The 24766-nt window shown below is 41.8% G+C and overlaps 1 protein-coding gene, 1 non-coding gene and 1 pseudogene across 6 annotated transcripts in view; 1 reads left to right on the top strand and 2 right to left on the bottom strand.

Annotated features, from left to right (window-relative positions):
- The window catches only part of DISP1 (dispatched RND transporter family member 1), a 177813-nt gene that overhangs the window by 40763 nt on the left and 112284 nt on the right, over positions 1 to 24766 (top strand). The window lies entirely within an intron of this gene.
- On the bottom strand, positions 18385 to 18527 carry LOC116625455. Its single transcript, XR_004298075.1, has one exon. It is a non-coding gene; the product is annotated as a U4 spliceosomal RNA (small nuclear RNA).
- Positions 22256 to 22365, bottom strand: LOC116625457 (annotated as a pseudogene).

Here is a 24766-nt window from a genome sequence, read left to right as displayed (position 1 = left end):
GTTGTAGGCTGTGAAAGAGGTGTTTTGAATATAAAGGATGAGAATTGCTCGCTGATCAACAGTGAAAGCTTCAGACTCCCCATTTAGGGTTTTATAGCTCGTTGAGCTGACTAAAAATGGGTTACTTCAGCTTTCTGACTGTACATTTCAAGAAAACTGTCAATCATTTATCTATTAAGGTTAAAATAATAGTTTTTTTGTAATCTAGTGATTAAAAAGGTAAAATCGTAATTCAGATACCTGTTTGTATTTGGCCAAGCAAAAGAGTTTGGCAAAGAGGATATTTCTTGAATACTCAAACCTAACTTAATTTGCTTGTGGTAACTGTCGAAGAAAGGCAGAAGTGGGTTACTAATGTTCTGTGTGCATTCAAGATCGATTTTGCACTCCATTTGTCATCCTAAAGCAAAAACAGAAATGGAAGACAGAATGATTTGATTGATAGTAAATACCATCTAGTGGTTTATGTGTGTGTTTTGACTTTTAACCACACACTCTTCTTTGAAAGGACTCTTTTTTTTTTTTAAATCCCAGAGTATTTTTTATTTAAAGTTGTTTGAATTTGTGTAATTTCTCAATGTAAGATAAAAGACTTAAAATTACGTAACTATTAGATGTGTTTTCAATTAGTGTTTTTGAAACATTATGTAGATCTGCAATGTTATACACATTAGCACAGTGAACATTTAACAGTTCTTGAGTTCTGGTTATTTGAACAATATGTTTAGGTTGTTTTGAATTATTTTTATTGTGACTCTGAGTTGATTTGTTTTTGTGTGCATGTTTGTGTATTTTGGCTTTATCTGGACCTCAGCCAGATAGTTCAATGATTGTGCTATCGAGAGATAATTTTGAAGCCTTACTCTTTACTTTTTTCCCCCTCCATAAGATGCAGATTTTGGAATAGAAGTATGTTTTGAGGTATAGTATTTGGAAATGTATGAATCACTTGACATGCTTTTAATATTCAGAATAATTTACAGTGAATCTGAATACTCGGCAACTGGTCAATGTTCTTTATTGAATATCTGCTATTTTTATCTAAGTAAAATGTAAATTTATCAGGTTTAACTTGTAGGATACTTTGAAAATATATTTTAAATGTTGGTTTCCTACCAGTTTTAATTTTTAATTTTGAAAAAATTCAGTTAAAAATAAAATTTAAGTGTTTAGTTTCATAACTTGGTTTTGATTTGTTTTGGTTTATATTATTTTGGTCCAGATCCACATTGTAGAATGTTGCTCATATAGAATAAAATGTCATTAACTCCAAATAGGTTGGAGTAATTTTTATAATCGTCCTAGTGAGACTTCTGTAATTTTTTATTATTTCTTGAGCCTGTTGTTTTGGGCATGTGTTGCCTTCTGTTTTTTTTTTTTTTTTTTTTTTTTTTAACCTGTGCTCGCCAGTATGATTTACATGGAGAATAAAAGCTGTGGGTGTTCATTAGGAAGAAGATGGAAGGTAGTAGATTTGTTTGGAACGCATTTTCAATGATGTAAACAAAATCAAAATGTCATCTTTATGATGATGAGTAAGTGTGGTTAACAAGTACATATGATGACAGGAGAGTGTAAGGACTGTGTCGGCTGCTGACGCTTTCATTCAGAGGTGCGGGGGGGCTCTGTAAAGCTGTGAGATGACATGCTCTCCTAAGTTCATTTTCCAGCTATGATGAATATCACTGCGTTTGATGGGTAACAGCTTCTATCTACCTCAGATTACTTTATAAGATAGATACTGTATGCGTGTTGTAAAAAATTCAAAAGGGGTAAAGGTATTAGTCCCTCTAGCCTTGCCCTGTCCTTACAAGTGACAGCTGACACCAGTTCCTTCAGTATCCTTCCTGAGATTTTATGCAGATACAAGCATGTCTGCGATATGTGCATATATTTTATTTACACCACAAACAGCGTCCTGTACCCTCTCCCTTATTTGACAACACATTTGGAGGTCATTCATTCGGCAGGTGAGTATTAATAAGTGCCTGGCTGGCACACATCCTGGGAATACAGCAGCGAACAAAACAGGCAAGATCTCTACTCTCATGGAGCTCACATTCAAGTAGGGGAGATAAACACACACGGAGAGAATGAATGAGTATTAAAATAGGGTTATTTTGTGGTAAAACATGACTGAACTAGGTGCTTAGGGATGGTCTTGGAAGTAGTAACTTTTAAATGGAGACCTGATTGACAAGAAGGGCCCAGCCAAGGGAAGATGAGCAGAAGGAGGCTCCAGGAAGCTAAAGAAATTGGTATGGATGGGGGCGTGGAGGGGGAAGGGGTCGGGCAGGCAGGGGCTAGGCCAGGTAGGGCCAAGGCAGAGGGTTTGGGTTTCATTTTAAGAGTGATGAGAGGCCCTTAGAAGGCTTGTTCATGTGCCTGATTTGTCAAGAGCGTGGTATCTGCTTTAGGTTTTTGAACAGATAATGCTGGCTTCTGTGAGGCTTTAGACTGTAGATACCTGTGCACACAGAGCTGCTTACTAGTCCATTGGACAATGGGGCATGTGCTCAGTCCTCTTTGGTTGACCTTTAAGCTATTTCCATTCTTGGATTTTGTGAACAACACTGTAATTGTACTATCTGTGTGTGTGGATAAATCTTTTTAAACATTTCTTTTTGGGGGGGGGAGCAGAGGGAGAGGGAGAGAGAAAATCCTCAAGCAGGCTCCATGCCCAGTGGGGAGCCCAATGTGGGGCCCGATCTCACAACCCTGATCATGACCTGAGTCAAAATCAAGAGTCAGACGCTTAACCGACTGAGCCACCCAGGTGCCCCTTGTTTAAACATTTTAAAAGTAATTTTTAAAAATGTGGAAGCAGAATGATTCTCATGAAGGAGAACCAATGATACATATGTGAACTTTGTACTACTAAAATATGTTTTGCAGAACATCAAATATTTTTACCCTGAAGAGCTTGAGGGGGCCAGGGAATTCAGAAACATGTGTAACCTTGGTAACCAGTGTAAAATGAACATTTTTGAGTCTCTCAATCTAGTTTTCTAATAAAATTAACTTTATTGGGGCACCTGGGTGGCTCAGTCAGTGAAGCATCTGCCTTCAGCTCAGGTCATGATATCAGGGTCCTGGGATCGAGCCCCACATCGGGCTCCCTGCTCAGCAGGAAGCCTGCTTCTCCTTCTCCCTCTGCCACCCCCCTGCCCCTGCTCATGTGTACCCTCTCAAATAAATAATCTCAAATAAATAAATAAAATCTTTTTAAAAAATTAAAAAAGTAAAATTAACTTTATTGAGATATAATTTGTGTGTAATAAAATGTACCCATTTTAAGTGTACAGTTTCAGGTGTTTGGCACATCTGTACAGCCCCCTCTAAAGAGAGGTTCTGGCCTCATCTTGTCCTTTCCCTGCCCAAGCCCTATACCCGGTCATTTCTCCCAGGAGCTCTGGTTCTTCCTCGTGGAGAACGGTGTTTGAAACAAAGATCTAGACACTCAGTGTGCTCATGCTGCCAAGGCCCCATTGCTTTTAGGTCCTGTCAGTGGACTGACTTTGGAAATCATATATGAATGTGCATATGTGTGTACACACACAGGTGTCTACGCAGGGCATATGTATTTGTATGTGTTTCTGCATCTGTTCATCTTATAAATACCCTCTGTTGTATTCCAGTGTCATAGGGCTTTCTTCTCTTCATGCAGCCTGCCTCCCACTAACCTCAGGATTTTACTTACTTGCTCAATCCCCTTATATGTACAACTCTTCTGGCTATAATTAGCCAGATTTTTGCTCCAGTACTTGTTGGCTCCCCTTTCCCAGCAGCCATGCCCTGCCCAGGTGACAGGAAAAGGTGTGGGAAGGGAGAGGGAGGAAGGGAAAGGAGTGAATCTTGTCCCAGTTACTCCATTGGGTGGAAAAAACTGAAGGAAGGAAGGGGTCAGGTAGAATTTTAAACTTGAAAATAGTCAATTTCATCAATTTCTCTTTCTCTCTTTTTGTTTCTTTCATGTCACCAGCTAAGTTCATAAAAGTATTTGTAGTACTCTTTAAGCCTTTTGTTTTATTTTTGACATTTGAATCTTTAATCCACCTGAAATTTACTTGGAGTTGTTTTAGGATCTAATTCTATTTGATGCATCCAAATGGATAGCCATTTATTCCAACATTAATGTTCACTAGTCTGTCTTTCCTCACCTGAGGTAAGATACATTCTCCACCGGATCCTGCTTTACATTGTTGTTTTCCTGCGTTCTTATGTCCCATTTATCTCTTTCTTCCACTGTATGCCCGATAGTGGGATAGCACCTCACAGGGTGATTGTAAGCATTACGTGAGAAATGCACGTCTGATGATTAGTAGTGAATGGTTAGAGAAGATGTGGTATATACACACTGGAATATTACTCAGCCATAAAAAACAATGAGAGCTTGCCATTTGCAACAACATGGATGGACCTTGAGGGCATCAAATAAGACAAAGACAAATACTGTGTGATCTCACTTATATGTGAAATCTAAAAAACAAAAACAAAAACCAAGTGCCTAGATACAGAGAACAGGTTGATGGTTGCCAGAGGCAGAGGGTGTGGGGTGGGGGAAATGGGTGAAGGGGATAAAGGGAACAAACTTCCACTTATAAAATAAACTACTCACGGGGATGTGATGGTTAATAACACTCTAGTGCATAGTTGAAAGTTGCTTACTTACTGTGGTGATCATTTCACAGTCTCTCCAAATATCGAATTATATTCTATACCTGAAACTAATGTAATGTACGTCAGTTATACCCCAGTAAGAAAATGATTAGAGCTGGCTGTCTGCTACAGTCAACACCTATTACCCATTGTTATTATCCTCTCAGTGGAGAAGGAATCCATTATTGAAACATTATTGAAACATTATTGAGAGTAAGTTGCAAAAGAAACATAAAAAGTATATATAGCAAGAAGTACTGGCATCTCTTTTTTTCCATAAAAACTCAGAACTTCTCATTTTTTAAAATTTTTTTTTATTTTTTAAAGATTTTATTTATTTGATAGAGACACAGCGAGAGAGGGAACACAAGCAGGGGGAGTGGGAGAGGGAGAAGCAGGCTTCCCGCCAAGCAGGGAGCCCGATGCGGGGCTCGATCCCAGGACCCTGAGATCATGACCTGAGCCGAAGGCAGACGCTTAACAACTGAGCCACCCAGGCGCCCCTAGAACCTCATTTTTGTACTATGCTTACGAATGACAGGAACTTGTATTTGCTATAGACAGATAAATTATATTAAAACACACAACCGAGATTAGATGAAGTTCAGTTATTTACAGTTATAGGTGTTCTAGATTACAGGATCTTTTGAGGGCAAACACATCTTATTTCATGTAACAATGTGTATCAAGCACCTGAACCAGTCGTAACATCTAGCTGGAGCTGCTCGCAGTCCAGCTGGGGAAACAGATGTATAAACAAATAAATATAAATACTATGAAAATGCTTTCAGTTGTCTTCCACTGATACAGAAATATTTATATCAGAACTGCACACATTCACTGAGACATTTCCGTAAACATAGGATGGGAAGATGAGAATGTTTAAATAGTGTTTTTTAAAAAAAGATTTATTTGTGAGAGAGAGCCCGTGCAAACGAGCGAGGGTAGGGGCAGAGGGAGAGTGAGAATCTCAAGCAGACTCCCTGCTGAGTGTGGAGCCTGACGAGGGGCTCGATCCCAGGACCCTGAGATCATGACCTGAGCTGAAACCAAGAGTCAGATACTCAAATGACTGAGCCACCCAGGCACCCCTTAAATATTGTTTAAATGCTAGCTTCCCATGAACTATATCTCAGAGTATTTACGTATCTGCCCCCTCCCCCGCCCCCAAATCCTTGTATAATGCCAATCTCAAAGAAGGCAAAAAGATATTTTGGGAATGCTTCTTTTGTATATTTTCTGCTGTTAAATACATTAACTCCATATAGTCCATGTTTAATCCTAAATAGTGAATGTGTATACACTACATATTAACAAAATGGTGGTAATTTCTGTACGATATTCTAATATTTTCTCTGAATGCTTCTTCTAATTCTGTGACTAAAATCATGTAAGTAATTTGTGTGTTTTTTTAAGATCAAATTAATGCATTTTAAAATCCCAAGTGTCCATTCTGTGCACACCTATGACAAGATGATTTTAGCCATTCACTTGGAAAAGGGGCATGCCAGCTTTGAAACATACGTTCTATTTTTGTGTGGTAACCGTGTGAAAAATACCAATTACTGAAACTCTGGGAAGAATGAAGTTACTTGTAAACCTAGTATGCATGCAAAAAGGGCCATCTAAATCAAAACCATACTAGATGCAATAGACCAGATCTGTATAACATAAACCTTTCAAGATCAGTGTAGCTAAAAAAAAAAAAAAAATCCGTGATTTGGGAAGGCAGCTTTAACAAAACAGTATTGTTGAAAATAACGACAGGGAAGCAACTGGTGGCCAGTCTGACAAAAGTGTACCTTGAAAAGACTGCGGAACCTAAAGTACCTTAGTGAGTGACGGTTACAGGTCTTGATTCTAGGACATTTTTTATAATATCTTGATGCATATGAAGCATTTTTGGCAAGTGGAATTATGAAATTTCCAAAAATTAAAAGCCTAAATAAAAGTACCAGTTCAGTTGGAACGAACATCATGACACAGTGTTATATGTCAGTTATATCACAATACAGCGGAAAAATAAAAAAGAAAACCCTGACAATTTCAGATCTTGACGAGTGCAATTGAGATTCAGGAATGGGGCCTCCTGAGAAAGAGAATGTATTCTGGTGCCCCTGACGTTAGAAAGTCGTTGTAAGGAGGGCCACGGAGAGGAGGGGTGCAGGGCGTGTGCGGGCACCGCTGGGCAGAGCTGAGCCTCTGTTGAAATCCTGTCACCATCCCTTGTGGGTCGGCTGCAAGGGCACCTCCCCTTTTTGCGCCTCCCAATCCTGAGCTGGGACGTGTGCAAGATGGATGTCCTGCGCTGGTTGTGGGATCGAAGTGGGCACATACGGGAGAGACGTGCAGCGAGCGTCTGTGTCAGCAGACCTCCCTCCCTCCTCCCTCCCCTGCCCACCCCTGTTCACCCTTCTCAGTGTTCTCATCTTCCCACCTGTTTTCAGTTCCACCAACTCCCTTGTCGTTCCCTCTTTCTCTCTTACTCTGTTTTTTTCCCATTTTACCCTAAGGTTTGTTATATTTTTAAATTTCCCAATTCCTGTCCCTTTGTTTGACGGGCCCAGTGGCTGTGCTTTCTGCTTCCTTTTGGGGTTCCTGGCCGGGTCTTCGTGTGCCTTCAGCGGGGCTGCAGAACCTGGCATTGTACATAAGGTTTTATGAAGATGCATTATTTAAGGGAAGTTTCCATAATTCTTTACCAGTTTCAGAGGACTTCATGAGTTCTCTGAGTTGAAGATGTCCTCCTTCCCAGATGACTTGTTGGGCCCCTTTCCCTTTGCTTCTCAGGTGTCAGGGGACCTCTGTGTACGTTGGGAAGGTGCTCCCCACTCTGTTCTCTGCGCTCAGGGAGGACAGGAGATCCGCACTATACAAGTATAAAGGGACTTAATTATTCCCCAGTAATTCATTAACTGTTACATTCTTGGGTGTGCTTTAATATTTGAGTGTAACAGCTTTGCTTTTAAATATTTTAATGGTGTTAGGGACATAAAAAGCATTCTGTAGTTATTTTCCCTGTTTCAGATATTCCTAACAAATGGCCAGCTCCATTTAAAACAAAGTAGATATTTCTCATTTTAATTGTATTTTTTTCCAACTTGGAAACAAAAGCATTCAATATTTTTGAAGCTAATTGTCTAGTGGAGGAACATTTTATTTGGAATCAGTTATAAATTCATTAGAAAAAAATTCAGTTTGACAGCATTTGGGGTTTCTCATAAGCCTTTGAAGGCAGAGAGGTCAACTGTAACAAAACAGTATAGTATAGTATATTTAGTATATTTTTTTCTAGTTGGCCAAAGAGCCAAAGTTGTTTTCTTGACTAAAATCGTCATTCACATGACTCATCATGATAGCCTGGAAAAGTTAGGCCTCCTCCAGGAGGAGGAGATACCCAAGTAACACATCTTACCAAGTGTCAGAGTTGCAAGAAGAAAAAGATTCCTTTGAAATTAGTGCTGCTTTCTGCACTGATGATTCTGACCTCAAAAATAAAACGGCCATTTTCAAGGGTCTTGATTCTGCTGGGGAGTAATCAAACCAAATTAACAAACACAAACCCCTTACTCCCCCTTTTAAAAAACTACTGGTGATCAATCCTGGCTTCATGTGTGGGGCTTAGCTAACACGTTTAACAAAAATAACTGAGTGCCTCGCCGGTGCTTGCTTGGGCTGTGTAATAGTGAATGTGGCACAGAAGGTTCTTGCCCTTGAGACAGACACACACGTGTGTAAGTATAGGTCCTACATATGTTCATACACAAATAGCCTCGAGTACAGTAAAGAGATGAATCGGGCCTGAGGAGAAGGCAATCTTTGCTTCAGAATGCCACCTACCATTAGTTATTTGGCAGAGAAAGTGGAGGCCTGCATCTAGTCTTGAGGATTAATGTCTTTTCTGTGTTTTAATAATAAAGTTGGTGCCAGGCCATGATTTGTGGCAGTTCAGAAAAGAAGCTGCAGTCATCCAATAATATTTGTGCATGGAAACAGAAAATTTGCCCTGGAAATGCAAACATGTGGATTCATACGCAAGGAGTGTTGGCCACAGCCTGTGCGGGAAGGCGGTGGGAACAGATGGTCTGTTTCTCTTGCCCCCATGTCCCTGATGCGACAGGGCTGAGTTGTGGAAGCTGGTGCCTGGAGCTGCATCTTGGAGACAGCTCTGCACTCCAGTCTCTGCCGACCAGTCTAGTGTGGGCCTTTCACTTGCTGAAACGGGGGCTTCAGTGCCTTCCCTCTGGTTCATCAGAAGAGATCCTGTTGTCCAGCCTAAATTTTCCAATTCACTGTTTTGTTTGCTTTCCTTTTTTTTTGTTTTTGTGGTATTTGGGTAATATTTTGCTTATCCAGAAGACTGTGCTTTGAAAGCTGAGCGTTGAGGGATAAGTGGGGATGTTGAAATGCTTTCGATGAACAAAATTTGGGGGACTAGGAGAGTGGCTGCTCCAGAGCATTAACAGTCCTGTCTGTGTCCCGAGGAACTGGGACAGTTCAGTGTAAATCATTTTCAGATTTGTCTGGATGGCGCAGGGACCCCCCCCAGACAACCCTCGGGGCTGCCAATGAGAGCAGGTGTGCAGAGACGTGGGGGAGAGGGGAGCTCTGCCCACCCCACTCCCCTTAACTAGGGAGCTGCTACAAAGTCAAACAAAGAACTTGAAAACAGTGGACAAGTTCTTGCCTCTTTGTCACGGACCCTTCCCCCGTGGAGCGTGTGCACCAGCTCCCGAGGAGTTCCTGCATGTGACAAGGAGCCACCACAGGACCTTTTCACCTGGGCTTCCCTGTCCTGTCCTCCTCGGCCCTTCTCACACAAGGAAAGTAGGGAAAGGAAGTGTAAGAGTTGACTTCCACACTGAGAGAGCGAGGAAAGTAAGAGCTGTTAGAAATGATGGATTTAAACGTTGATTAACGTTTGAAAGCCCTGAAAGATACTCTTCAATTTTCTCACTAAGTGAAAAACTGCATCATCTTCATTAAGAATATGTATAGAAGTAACCAACACTCAGAACTATATAGAAAGCAACAGATTTTAGCCACTAATGAGTCTGAACCTTTGCAGGATCAACACGTGGAGATGGTTATTGGGTGCCAGCAGATAGATGCCCGTCCCGGGCTGCCTCAGTCAGGCCCGGTCTTCGTTAAACCAGGCCGTCCTGATTTTTGCAATTAATCTTACTTGGTTACTAAGTGCTTCTCATGCTTAATGAAACAAAATTTAAAGAGTTGACTAGCTTAATTTTGCAGTATGGAAGGCTTCCTTTTTTTATTTCAAAGCACATTTTGCTCCCCACCTTTTGAAGATACTTTCACTAATTCAGATTTTGCATAATATTAAGAATATCATCATTTGTAAGCTGTAAGGATATGTGATTTGAATGCTTCCTACCTAATGGGACTGGAATTTTTCTCCAGTTACGGGAGAGGCAGACCATCATTCTCCAATTTCAAAAACAGTATGCCGCTGGCTGCAGAAGGAGGGCTGAGCTCACAGAACATTGAGCATTTTGAAAAATATGTCCTGGGGGAAAAGATTTTTCTGTTCAAAAAGATACTAAATTATTTAGCTTGGCAGCTCCAGGGTGTGAATATTTTGAACGCATGACTGTCATTTATTTTTTATTGAGTTCAAATGGAAAAATTGAAAACTTTATTCTGACGTGTAGTCCTTCATTAGATCTCATATAAACCCCTGGCTGCAACGGCCGGCGCGCTCCTGAGATCTGCATAGGCACATTCCACTCCGAGGGGACCAGTGTTTAATTTTCAGAATTCTCAGCAAATAGCAGAGCTGCAGCCAAGAATTCCTGCACCGAGACTCCTTCCGGCCCAGATGAAACTAATAATTGCTGGCTGTGTTGCTGTCACTTATTACTAATCCAGGTATGGCTGCTCACTGTTTTTAATTTTCTTCTTCTGAACCCAAAGGCAGTGTTTGCCTTTTCCCAGGAGAAGGCGTGATCATGTACTGGAGATTCCAGCGGCTGGAGGTGGAGGCCTTCTCTACCCTGACATAACTGGGCTTTGTTGTCGGGCTGGTGGGTGTGGGCTCACTCGTAGACTCGGTGCAGCAGAGGATCGGCGTGGGGCGGGTCTTCCAGAAAAACAAGGCTGTGTTGGGGATTGGCCCTAAGGTTTTGAAGCTAGTGTGATGGAAAGCAGCTCTTTCCTACCATAGGGTATCGACTGATGCCACTGGCCATTTTGGGACAGAATGTTGAATTGGGTGGACAGTATGTTTTAATGTTTATTGCAAGTTATAAAAGTAATAGAACTTTGGGACAAACATTCAAAATATTATCACCATTTAACATTCTGTTAAAATCAGATCAGAATGTATTCATTTCACATTTTAAACTGTATTAATGGAAAAACAGTGTGTAGAGAATAAAAATCATGGAACTCGGAATTGGGCAGTTTTGGCTTTGTCTCAGCTGGCTCTCTGACCTTAGGCCAGTGGTGTAAGATCTCTGAGTCTTAGTTTTAGTCTTTTTTTTTTTTATATATATAAAAAATAGCATAACATTACAGAGTTGGTGTGAGGATTAACGATATGGTAGGTATGGGTGCCTATGTAAGGCCGAGGGCATATTTGGTACTCAACAAATGATCCATTCTATATTTATTGTGAATTGTCTGTCTCCGTCGAGTCTGTCTGCCTGCCCACCCATCCACCTGCCTACCTACTTGCCTATCTATTTATATTTATCTTATAGATCTTTTTTTTTTTTAGGCTTACCCCTTCTTTTTTTAATCCAGCTGTATTCTGGGGGTGCCTGGGTGACTCAGTCAGTTAAGCATCCAACTCTGGGTTTCGGCTCAGGTCATGATCTTGGGGTTGTGAGATCGAGCCCCGTGTGGGGCTCCATGCTCACTGGGGAGTCTGCTTGAGGGTCCTCTCTCCCTCTGCTCCTCCCCCTACTTGCGCCCTCTCTCTCTCAAAACTCAGAACTCTGGCTGAACTGACTGTAATGGAATAGAGGGTGACAACCGTAGAAGAAACTTGAGCAGCATTTTGGAGGCTGGACTGTGGATGGACCAGCACTGATGGGTTCAGCAGAGCAGAGAAGACAGAACAGGGTAGAAGCAGGTAATTGAAGGGCGCATCCCTAGAGGCCACAGACATGGAGGGCGCAGGGTATCTTGGAGGGCGAACATATTGCAGGACCTGCGAACAGGAGAATTGTTTGAAAATTGGGTTCCTGGGCTCCTGTCTCTGCTGCATGTGGCCAGGGGACTGCCTTTCCCCACTCTAGCAGAAGACTGGTGCTGTATTTTCAGAACCCTTCAGCTGGGCACAGTTAAGGAGAGGGATGAATACCACAATAGGTATTGGATATGTATGAGTGATCTAAACAGACCAAAAAAGCTCTGGAGGAGCTTTTTTTCTTGTGGGAGGAGATAAACAGTGAACAGTAGATGTAGTAAAGTGGTTTGCCTAGGATGTTAGAAGTGATAAATACTTACAGAAGAACTTAGAATAAGGGAAGTTGTGAGTGCTGGGGGGAAGGGTTGTAGTTTAAAACGAGGTGGCAGAGTGGGAGTCTATTTGAGCAATGCATTGGGAGAGGGAAAGAGTTTTGCTGATTGGAGGTGGGAGTGTTCGGGGCAGAGGAACAGGTAGAGCAAAGGCCTTGAGGTGGACGCAAGACTGAAGCATCAAGGAGGTTAGCTGGTGGAGGGGAATGGAGGTGAGGTCAGAAGTACCGAAGGGCCATGGACCGGGCAGTGGAGATCACGGAGGGCCTTGCTGGCTATTGTAAGGACTTGCTTTGTCTCAGAATGAGTTTGAGTAACACGTTCTGACTTAACGTTTTAACAGAATCGAATCAGAGTCTGCATACTGAGTTGCAATGCTCTCTGCCCAATTTTGGCCAACACACAGAGGCTCCCAGGCTTATTGCTTCCCCCCTCCCACCACCCCCAACAGACACACACACACACACAGGAGAATGGAGGATGTCTCTCTAGGGAAGAGAAACAGTTCTGCCATCGACATACGGCCACTGCTTATGTCTCTGCTGTCTCACTCTTAACTCAGACAGACGTGCTGGGGGAAAGTCTCTCACATGAAAGAAACCAAAACAAAGAGGAAGATTAAAAAAGAATGTGAAAGGAACAGAAACAATAAAGGAGCAAAAGACATTTCAAAGAAACTGTAATTAAAATCCTCAGATAAGAGAAGACTCTGTGTCTACGGAACAACAGGGGCTCCAGAAAGGATCATTCACAGAATAAATAGGGCTCTTGGATATTGGAAGATTATTAATTCAGTAGAAGGGCTGGGACATCAAATGGAGACTACCTTCCCCAAAGTAGATTTCAACAGGCGGGGAGGCAGACAATAAAGTGGAAATGGAGGTAACAAGGTGCAGCTAGAGGAAGCCGGGCTGGTGTTTGTTGGGCAGGATGGACAGGACAGGACAGGAGGCACTCTGGGACGGACAGGGCAGGACAGGAGGAGCTCTGGGATGGACAGGGCAGGACGGGAGAGGACAGGAGGAACTCTGGGTCGGACAGGGCAGGACAAGAGGAACTCCAGGATAGTCAGGGCGGGAGGAGCGACAGGACAGGACAGGACAGGACAGGAGGAACTCTGGGACGGACAGGGCAGGACAGGAGGAACTCCGGGACGGACAGGAGGACCTCCAGGACAGGTTCAGGGAGACCACTGTTGTCCAGGTGCGTGTCACTGTCCAATGTACACATGTCACAGGCCTGGAGGTGTTGTCACCGAATCATCCTTGTATTGAGAATATGTGCAGAAAAGTAGGAGGCCGCAGATCAGAAGGAAACATGTTGTCAAAAAAGGAAATGTGATCGTCGTTCTATAAGCGATTCCTTTGGGAATAATATTTAGGTGCTATTTAGTTGTAATGTGAACAGTACTGATTTAGTGAACAGGTGTGATGTGCGGAGAAGGTGGGGGGATGCTCTGGAGAGCTACATCCATATCGTCTGTAGGAAGTCCGTATGTAATGCCTGGAGTAGAAAGACTTAAAAAGCATGGGGCGCCTGGCTGGCTCTGTCAGTGGAGTGCATGACTCTTGATCTTGGGGTCATGGGTTCGAGCCCCACATTGGGCGTGGAGCCCACTTAAAAAATTTTAGAAAGCAGTTATGAACATGTGACCTGCAGATATTGAACGAGGAGAAAGCGTAGCGGAAGCAAGGAGGGACAGGGGACCACTTTGCCCCCAATACAGGTCCTGTAGAACTACCTTTAAAACTATGTAAATAGGTTGTTTTGATGAAAGTAAAAATTAAATTTCAGATATTTGATGAAACCAGGCTCCATCCATTCCTACACTGAGGCCACACTTGTCCCCAGAGTGTGGCTGTCTCTGGGCCAAGGAGCCCTCCCTCTGGGACAGCCCCTGTCTTCTCTTGGCTTCCGTGGCTGCCATCCTGTCTTCTGAATTACTGTGTTCCTTTAGAGACCTTAGTACAGTCAGTCCAATCGTAACCCAGCGTGGCTGGGAGCATTCCACCCCTAGTTCTCTGGTCTTGTGGTGACTCTGCATTTTCATCCCAAGGGCACCCTCACCCCCGACTTATAAGCCATTAGTGGTTATTTTCTCGTAACTTCCAATTGCTGATAACACATTTCACTCTAGAGAAGCCTACTAGTGCTTTGACTATTGTTCCAGCCATTTACGTATTCTAGACCGGAAATTCTGCAGTATCAGGGATTCTGTTTCTTACGGAGTGCCTGTCAGTCTGTGCACACGGGAGATCCTCAGGTATTTGACACAAGTTCTCCTACGCCATGAAACGTAGGGTATGTAGTGTTTAAGAGCATGGCTTCTGAGTCAGTGAGCCTGGATTTGAATCCCATCGCTGTCACATCCTGGCCTGGTCCCTTCCTCTGTGTCAGGATGGGGGTGTGGGGCGCGACAGGGACCCCGCTCAGCACACAGCATGTGCCTGAGACTGCTCACGGCGCTGTTTCTGCCTCCCTGTGGGGCCATCACTGCCCTTGGCTTGGTCTGGTTATGAAGTCAGAGCTGCCCAGCACGTGTGCACGTGTTAATGACTCTCGGGCACATTTCTTCAGCTGTCCTTCTGGTGGATGTCTGCACCCGTCTCTTGCTGAAGTGCTCTCTCTCAGCTTCCAGTTAACACCGACAAGCCCTCTCCTTCCCAAACATTTCACCTTCTCACTGTGTGGTGTTCCTGGTCATCATCCTACTGTTCTTCCAAAATTTATTCACCACAGTGAATGATTAATTGGGCGTTTAAAAATATTTGGTGTTAGTAAAGCCACATGCCCTGAATTCTCTACTAATGTTATTGTAATATAGATCATGTTACAACAGAAATATTTTTAAAGCAAAAATTCTCTTCTCAGGAGATAGATTTATTTATTTTTAGGAATGTTTATTATAGAACTTCTGGTACAGTAGGGAAAATGTTCATGTCCTTCACAATATGTTTTCCTTGTGAGGTATTTTGGCTGCATTAGAAGAGAGTAGTAATGAGATAATTTTAGGGGTGTCTGGTTGGCTCTGTCCGTGGAGCATATGGCTCTTGACCTTGGGGTTGTGAGTTCGAGCCCCACGTTGGGTGTAAAGATTACTTAAAAAAATAGAATCTTAAAAAAAAAGATTATTTTACAATTTGTTTTTCTGAAAGGCTGAGCAACCCTTTCAAGACTGAGATGTCCTCAAGGGTAGGAATCTGTGTTCTGTTCATCTTTGTCCACTGTGTGACATTTATAAAGTCTTAACTGTCAACCGAAGGACTACATTCATGAGTGGATTAAAACTATAGTGTTTCATTTGTTTGTAATTTTTATTTTGATATAATTTCAAACTTAAAGAAGAGTTAACAAAATTAGTGCAAGGAAATCCCATATACTGTTTACCCAGATTTACCAATTGTTTACTAAGTTTTAATTTTTTTAAAAAGATTTATTTATTTATTTGAGAGATTGCATGTGTGTGTGTATGAGGGTCTGGGCACAGGGAGAGGGAGAGAGAGAGAGTCCCCAAGCAGACTCCCTGCTGAGCATGGAGCCCGACACAGGGCTCAATCCCAGGATCCTGAGATCAGGACCTGAGCCGAAGTCAAGAGCCAGACCCTCAACCAACTGAGCCACCCAGGTGCCCCATTTTTAATTTTTTATACATGCATAATGTTTTTCTGAACCCTTTGAGAATAAGTTGCTGACATCATGCCCCTTTACCCCTAAATACAGTACGTAGTTCCTAAGAAGTCTATTCTCCTATAAAGTGCAGTCCTCTGTATTTAGCCTTGATATACTACTGTGCTCTCCCCTGCAGTCCACGGTCTCATGCTGCCTGGTACAGCCGTTTCTTTCGGGTCCAAAGCCATACGGTCCACATTAGTCTCATGACCTCCTTTAATTCAATCTGGAGCAGTTCTTTAGTCTTTCTTTACTTTCTTGACCTTAATTAACATATTTTGAAGAGTAGGAATCAATTATTTTGTAGAATAGTCCTCAATTTGGGTTTGTCTCATGTGTCCTCATGATTCAATTGAAGTTTGCTAGTTTTGGCAGGAAAGCCAGAGAAGGGATGTTGGGCCTTCTTCGTACCTCGTGATGTCAGTACCAATATTACTGATCTGGTCAGTCGGTTAGATTGTATCCACCAAGTTTCTCCACTGTAAAATTACTGTTTTCCCTTTGTAATTAATATGTAATTTGTGGGGAGATGCTTTGAAGCTATAAATATCTTGTTCCTCATCAAACTTTGACTCAATAGTTGTAGCATCCATCCTTCCAGATCTTCCCTGTTCGTTGGTATTATGCTCTAAGAAAGAGCTTCCCTCTCTTCTTTTTAAAATTTGTCTTAGTTCAAGCTCATAGATTCTTCTTTTATTCAAGGAGTTATATTCCTTACTGTCATTGATTATTTCAATGCTTGAATTATTCCAGCTTCGGTCTGAGGGAACCCCTACCTACTAACTGTTCCTCTGACCTTTGGAAATGTCTTCATAATTCTTGGAGAATTTCTTGCTTCTTGGTGTATAACAAGATGTTCTAAGTTCTTCATGTACTTTCTTTGCCCCAGCCCTGGACTCAGCCTTTTTCTAGGGTGACTTGGTTCCTTTTTGTGGAGAATGGTATTTTAAAAGCAAGATCTGGGTGCTTGGCGTGCACATTGCTAATAATATGTTGTTGGCTTTAGATCCTGTTAGGTCTCAGATCTCTCAGTCTGAGCCAGGGAATATGCGTACCTGTGTGAGTATAATATACCTCCGTCTGTGTCTGAATTAAAGCTCTGTGTCTAAGTGAACAGTTCACGTCATCCCACTTCAAATCTAGCAGCCCACAATTTGTTCTAGTCTCAGCATGTTTGTAACCCCCAACGGCGGAAACCTGGCTCCATGATGCTTTTCCGTGTCCCTAGTATCTTGTCTAAGCCTTGGCATTGAGTGGTAAATCCATTGTTTAAGGATTTGGATGAATGAATGAGTAAATCCAGTCATTACAGTGTTATCTCTATACATATTCTCACTGCTGTAACCAGTATTTGGCATGAGGTGGATGGTAAATAAAATTTTGTTGAACAAGTGGTTCTTTCCTCTCCAATATCTTCCTATTTTATTTTCAAACCAAATGAGATATGACTACATATAAGTATTCTTGGTTTTATTTGTTTTTGTTTTTTTAAAGATTGATTGACTGATTGATTTAGAGAGCACAAGCAGGAGGGGCAGAGGGAAAGGGAAACAGAATCCCAAGCAGACTCTGAGCTGAGCGTGGAGCCCTACATGGGGCTGGATCCCATGACCTTGAGATCTTGACCTCAGCCGAAACCAAGATCGGACACATAACCGACTGAGCCACCCAGCTGCCCCAAGTACTCTTGTTTTTTGCCATTTAGAGCTTGAATCCAGAGAAATTATTCAATTAATAGGAACGATCATTTTCCAGTAAAAAAAAGTCATAAATAAAAATAAAATTACTCTGTACGAAAAACAGTTCTTTTATTTGAAAAACCTCAGATTTGGGCAGCACCATTGTAAAGGTTCCTGATTTTCTAATTACAGAAATTGTAGCTTGCAGAGTCTGGCACACTTTTCACATTTGTCAGCCTCCATTGTCAGACAAAAACAATTTCCATGTCACTGCTGCTTGTTACTAAGTTGATATAAGAAAATGCTGGCAGCTAACTTTAGGAGCAAGTGATTAGAAATTTCTGATAACCTGCAGACTCATTGCCGGTTATATTAACTGTGAATAATCTGGGGAAAAAACAGTAGGGTTTCATTCACCAATGACCTCAAAGGGTGTAGATTTACAATTTAGGACAGCTGTTAATGATGTTCTTTCATGAAGTGGATTTTTTTTTCTTAAACCTCAGGAAATGCCTATTTTTGTCTTGATATAATTAAAACTAACAACTCCTTGCTCATAAACTCGTATTTCATCCCTAGAACTTGTTTAAAAAACTACTTTATCCGGGGGCGCCTGGGTGGCTCAGTCGTTAAGCGTCTGCCTTCGTCGCAGGTCATGAACCCAGGGTCCTGGGATTGAGTCCCACATCGGGCTCCTTGCTCAGCAGGGAGCCTGCTTCTCCCTCTGCCGCTCCCTGCCACTCTGCCTACTTGTGATTCCTCTCTCTCTCTCTCTGTGTCAAATGAATAAATAAAATCTTTAAAAAAAAATAAAAATAAGAAACTATCCTTTTATGTATTTGCTTTTTCTCTCTACCTGAAGGGTATTAAGTGTAGCATATGCATTGTAATCTCTAGGATAGAATTCACAATATAATTTCTAATGAGTCATACTACTAGACACTTAGGAAAGAAACAAGTGGGTTAGTTTTCAATTAGCAATAATCGTGCCTCAGATAAACCTCATTGGCTACGATACTGCCACTGCGCAAAGCTACAAGTGGGTTAGTTTTATGTTCAGGAAGACTTCCATACAGTTGGCTGGGAATTGATTATTTTTTGTTTTAAAGAAGTTTTCTTCCAACATGGTATCCTTAACCCTTTACAGAAACATTTAAATTTTTTGTCCCCCTGCTTAAAAGGGGAGAGTGCCAGGATTCTGTATCTTTTTTTTTTTTTTAAGATTTTATTTATTTATTAGAGAGGGAGGGAGAGAGAAACAGCATGAGAAGGGAGAGGGTCAGAGGGAGAAGCAGGCTCCCTGCTGAGCCAGGAGCCCGACGTGGGACTCGATCCCAGGACTCCAGGATCATGACCTGAGCCGAAGGCAGTTGCTTCACCAACTGAGCCACCCAGGCGCTCAGGATTCTGTAGCTTTTAAAACTAAGAAAAATCAAGACATTTAAAGCACTTCAGTCTCGAAAGCCCTTCCTATTTAAAGAAAAACTAAATAGCAGTTTACATACTCTTTTCTAAGATTAAATGTTTGAAAGTATAAAGTTTTTTGGATTTCTTTTTTTTTTTTTTTAAATTTGAGAGAGCGAGCGTGCGCATGCGTGCGACCAGAGGGAGGGGCAGAGGGAGAGAGAATCCCAAGCTGACTCCCGACCCAGCACGGAGCCCGACGTGGGGCTTGGTCTCACGACCCTGAAATCATGACCTGAGCTGAAACAAGAGTCAGTTGCTTAACCGACTGAGCCAGCCAGGCGCCCCTGGATTTCTGTCTTTGTATAGACGTACAAAGCTAAAATCCCAAAACTGTTGTTTAAGAATTACTTGGGGGGTGGTTAAAGTGTTGTCGTATCATAGATTCCCTGCTGCCTAGTTTGGCTGATCTCGGTAAGAGGAGATTGCTCCAGCATCAGCCTAGTATTGCTGATTTACACACGCGTTCATGGTAGTAACTGTTAGAGGCAGGTGTAGTTGGCAAGACAAAAATGTCTTTGCACTTGTAGCCCAAAGTTACTTTTTTGTTTTCTCTTTGAATTGTCACTTCAGGGCCCCCTATTGGGTTTATGATAATGCAGTGTCTTCTTCAAGGAGTGGGCCCCCCAGGAACTGGACCCACATGAGGACTGGCAGGAGTTACCCAGGGAAACTCGTATTTGCCTCGGTGGGTCTGTGTCTGGCCCTGCCTGCCCACCTGTTCCTTGCCTTAAGCAGGAGGACTGTAGGGAGGGGGGAGCAGAGGGGCCAGTGGGGGTCTTTCTCCAGGCTGGATGTTGCCCCCCCCCCCCCACTTTCTAGGCACACCCTCATCTCTTGTCAGTGGTGGCTTTGTCTTCATTGCTTTCTCTCACAGGAGAACATGGCCTCAGAAATGGGATCCATGCAGTGTTTTGGGTTCGTGTTGTATTTCCTTCTGTTTTACATGTTTTTGAATGAGACAAACATCAAGTAAATTAAGATGCAGATACATTTTCATTTCACTCATGAACTAAAGGTACTCATGGATAAGTAACTTCTTGTCACCCTTTCCTATAAATTTGCAGTGAGCCAAGCCTCTCTTGCCAGTTGAAGTAAACACTAACTTTCCTTTCTGTTTTTAAGAATGCAGCAGAGGGGTGCCTGGGTGGCTCAGTTGGTTGAGCATGGGACTCTTGATTGTGGCTCAGGTCATGATCTCAGGGTTGTGAGATCATGCCCTGGGTGGGCTCCACGCTGGGCATGAAGCCTGCTCAGTATTCTCTCTCTCTCTCCCTCTCGCTCTGCTCTCGCTTGCTCCCACAGTCTTTCTCTCTCTCTCAAAAAAGAGAACACAGCAGAATATTTGTAAAAAATGACACACGAATCTTTTAACAGAAACATATTAAAATTTAAGTGAGTCAAGTCCAGTTATGGAGGGGCCAGTTTGAATTAGAAAACAGTCTGGGGTGCAGATCTGTAGGTGTTATGCTGTCCCAGTGGTGGGGGGCTGCCCCGGGGGCCGTGGATCTTTCCCACAGTGGTGGCCCTGGAACAGCACAGTGTCTGCCCAGCACCCTGGACACGCTTGATAAAGATCATTTTACTGAGTGAGTGAATCCTAAAGCTTCAGGTACTTCTTAAGTTTTTAAATGAAGGAACTTAATCTAGAAACTGAATAGCTGAGGTGGAAATACAGCCAGGTTCCCGGTAGCTGCTCAGCACTGACTACACTTTATCATCTTCAAAATCTGTAATAATTGGAACTGACCCGAACATACATAATAATGTGAGATTTTTAGTCATACTAAAAATTGTGATTAGCATATAAGTTATAAATAGGTAATTATAATATTCTTATGGAAGTACTTAAATAATTTGCTTTCTTGAGTTGTTAAAATACCTGTTCTTTTAATATTGTTTGCACTGTTCATTTGTTAGTAAACTCTTTGTGGGAGTTACGCAGACATTCTTTTAGTAAATTATCCTCTCTGGGCTGACATAAAGGCTGCATTCATTGAACAATATAGGATCATTGATTTTAGTGTGAAGGTACTAGAAATTATCTAGTTCAAGCAGTTCATTATTTGGGGGAGGAAATGGCCCTCCACGTAGTTATGTAACTGCTCAGTGTCACATTGGTGGCTCATCTCAAACCTGAAATAGAGCCTGGGGTTTATGGTTCTCTGTCTCGGGCATCTTTCTTGTAAATAATAGACTTCTCACTACTATGTAACATAAGTTAGTGTCTTTCTGTGCAGATTTATCTAGGCAATATGTTAAATATGTTCAAATATGGGACATTGAGGGGCAGCCTTACATGTAAAATTGGGTTTAAAAAACAACTTTTCTGTCCTCCCTAGCGCTCACAGAGTGTTGGTTGCAGAGGGGGTTAATGAGAGGGAGGCCCACAGGGAAGGGGCTAGGGTCAGCAAGCATTTGGGAAGAGTCTGAACGTTGTCCATCAGGAAAGGGAATAAAGGTAGTTGTTGGGGGCATCACAGACTGCGTACGCTCTGCATCTAACACCAAAGGCATGGCCAGGATGGTAGTGAAAAAGGCAAGTTGCAGAGTAGTATGTATTATCCTATCAAAAATAAAATAAGGGGCGCCTGGGTGGCTTAGTCGTCAAGCGTCTGCCTTTAGCTCAGGTCATGATCCCAGGGTCCTGGGATCGAGCCCCTGCATCGGGCTCCCTGCTCCATGGGAACCTGCTTCTCCCTCTCCCGCTCCCCCTGCTTGTGTTCCCTCTCTCGCTGTGTCTCTGTCAAGTAAATAAATAAAATCTTTAAAAAAAATAAAATAAAATAAAACCCTGCATGTGTATGTTTATGTATTATGTGTTATATGTCTCCATATGAGGAATGTAGGGATATATACACACATATAACATATATACATATATGTTACATATGAGATGTTTATCTGTGAACGAGCATGGAGCATTAATTGTCTCCTGGAATAGGATCTGGAAACCTTGTTGTTTGTTTCTTTGTTTATCATTATATTGTTTAATTTGTTTCAAGAAGCATCTATTAACTTTTGTTATTAAAAAGACCTAATAAAGAAAAATTAAAATCAACCTATAGCATTGTGTATTTATGATTTTTTAGGGTTAGGGTTAGGGTTGCTAGAGGTACTTGGGTGGATCAGTCGGTTGACCATCTGACTCTTGATTTCAGCTCAGGTCATGATCTCAAGGTTGTGAGATTGAGCCCCGCGTCGCGCAGGGCGTGGATCCTGCTTAAGATTCTCTCTCTCTCTCTCCCTACGCACCACCCCCCCCCCCAGCTCACGCACGCACATGCTCTCTCTCTCAAAAAAATATGGGATGCTTCGTGAAAAATATTGGATGTCATCTGTGCGCAGGGGCCATTTGATCTTTTCTGTATTGTTCCAATTTCAGTGTTTGAGCTGCTGAAGCAAGCACTGATGTTGTTGGTAGTGTTTTTTTTTTAAATGAACTTATAACAGTGAGGTCCGTTAGTAGAATTTCCCAAAGAAGAAAATCATAGATTACCTGGCTACTGATTGGCTGTGTTTGGTTGGTTTCTAATACACTGAAATTCTTCAGTAATAATATATACAGAAGGGAACATCTTGAGGATAATTTTCAGATGTGCTTTCCCTAAGATCACATTTTTCAAATGCTTACATTCTTCAGTCACATAATTTTAAGCATTTACATAATTCATAATCTTTTGTATTTAGCAGTAAACTGATTAAATTAGTATATTTACCAATAAAAGATGAATGTTATTTCCATGTGAAACCAAGACTCAAATTCTCATGCCCATGATTTAATGAAGACTCAAACCTTCCTTTTGTCAAGAAATGAATTGCTTAGTGTAATTACAATTTTCATTTAAAGAAAGAACCACATAGACTCTTTGCATTTTGCAAATTTTCTTAAATTCAAAGGCTCTGAGCCTTCAATAATCCAAATAAGTGCAGATACCTTTGTAATTTTCCAACAGAAGGGATGCCTCACGCCTAAGATGTTGTTTGTTTTAAATCACAGGTACTAATAAAAGAAAAATATTTTTGAATGTAAATATTTACTGGAAGTTTGTTAGTCATAGGTCTCCCATAGCACTAACAAAGCCATTATTCATATAAAACTTAAAAACTAGTCAATTTTAAATCTTGAAGAAAAATACTGGTGACAATTTGAGTGTATTTAGGATGGAGAAAACAAAATACATTTTTCTTGGCTAAGGTCTGTGTGTGTAATCAGTTGGTCTTGTGGCAGGCTTTTATTTTTTCATTAAAGTAGCACAAAATTAGTATCTTTAAAAGACCACGAGAGTGTAGCCAAGACCTGACCCAGCACTGCCTGTGGACAGGGGGTTCTTTCTCTCTGAGGAGCTGCTGAAGCCTGCAGGAACCATGAGCAGCTGATGCATAAACTCATAACTGAAGGGTTAGTTGACTGATGCTACAGAAGAACAAATAAATTACACAGGATGGAACAGTTATAAAGAAAAACAGAGAGGTCTTATCTTCTCCTTGATCTTTCTACATTTTGAGGGATGGGAGCACCTAAATTCACATTGTAGCTTTTCAGATGAAGCTGGTGTGGCAAGCCCCTCAGGAGGAGCTCCAACACCTGCTCCTAATACAGCTGAGGGAGAATTAGACCATTATCAGGCCAGAGGAAACCGTGACTGTGGTTTACTGATTTTGTGGAGCGGGTGCTATGAAAATGGAAAATGGGGGAGAATTCTGGGCTTTTAATGGGGTGGGCCGCTGGGGCAGTTAGCTTGGGCCTTGCACTTATGGAGGGCCCTAAATTTAAAGTTTTTGCTTTATCTCTAGTTAAGGTTATATGTATAGTTGTATGTTTTTTGTCTCTGTGTTAAAAACATTAAACTATAGAATATACTATACATTATCCTAACTCTATTTTGGCTCTTTTTCATTCTTTTTCTATGTACTTGGAGCCTACAAAGAGTGAAAGTGGCAAGAACTTCTTTTGGCCTCTTGGAGGGACAAGGAGGCAGGAAATAGTCGCAGAAGACAGTTGGTAGATGCTTGTCATTATGAATTAAAATGAAGAGCTCTTGATCTTGCTATTGCATTTTAAGATATGTACATGAACGTAAGCTTGCCTGGAAGAAAACAAAAATACGTGAAAACAGCCAGGAGAATTCTGCAAAGGAGAGTCACTTACCTATCTAACTTGATCTATCAGATAGCAAAGGGGGATAATAACCTCTTAATGTTGTCATGAGAATGAAAAGGTATTTTTTATTTAAAATTCTTAGGATAGGTGTGCTTGGATGGCTCAATCGATTAAGTGTCCAACTCTTGCTTGATCTCAGGGTCATCAGTTAAAGCCCTGCATTGGGCTCCCCGGTGGGCATGGGGCCTACTTAAATGAATGAATGAATAAAATTCTTAGGATCGTGACTGACACAGAACAAATGTTTAATAAATTTCCTGGTTTGGATACTGATTTTATTTCATAGACGTTACTCACTTGCTCTGTGTATATGGGGAGAGGTTTGGTTGATCAGTGTTGGTGGGGCCAGAAAAGACTCAGCTTCTGGAGTATATAATGTGATGTATCTTTAATCGATTAAAATGAAAGGAGTTACCCGTATGTTGGTGAGCAGGTTTGCAGTTTCTGTGCACGGATTCTTCTGTGCACACCAGCAGTTTCACTTCTTAGTGAGTAATGCAAGGATTGGGGGCGCTGACTTCCCAGGCAATTGAAAGTTTCTGTGTAACTTTTGACTCCAGAGAACTTCACTACTAATAGCCTGCTATTGACTGGAAACCTTACCGATTGATATCTTGTCAGTTAATACATTGTTGTATGTATTGTG

The sequence above is a fragment of the Phoca vitulina genome, unplaced genomic scaffold (assembly GCF_004348235.1).
Source record: "Phoca vitulina isolate PV1807 unplaced genomic scaffold, GSC_HSeal_1.0 scaffold78, whole genome shotgun sequence".
In the NCBI taxonomy this organism is placed as follows: domain Eukaryota; kingdom Metazoa; phylum Chordata; class Mammalia; order Carnivora; family Phocidae; genus Phoca; species Phoca vitulina.
Note: the sequence above shows the minus strand (reverse complement) of the source record. Positions and strands in the feature narration are given on the sequence as shown.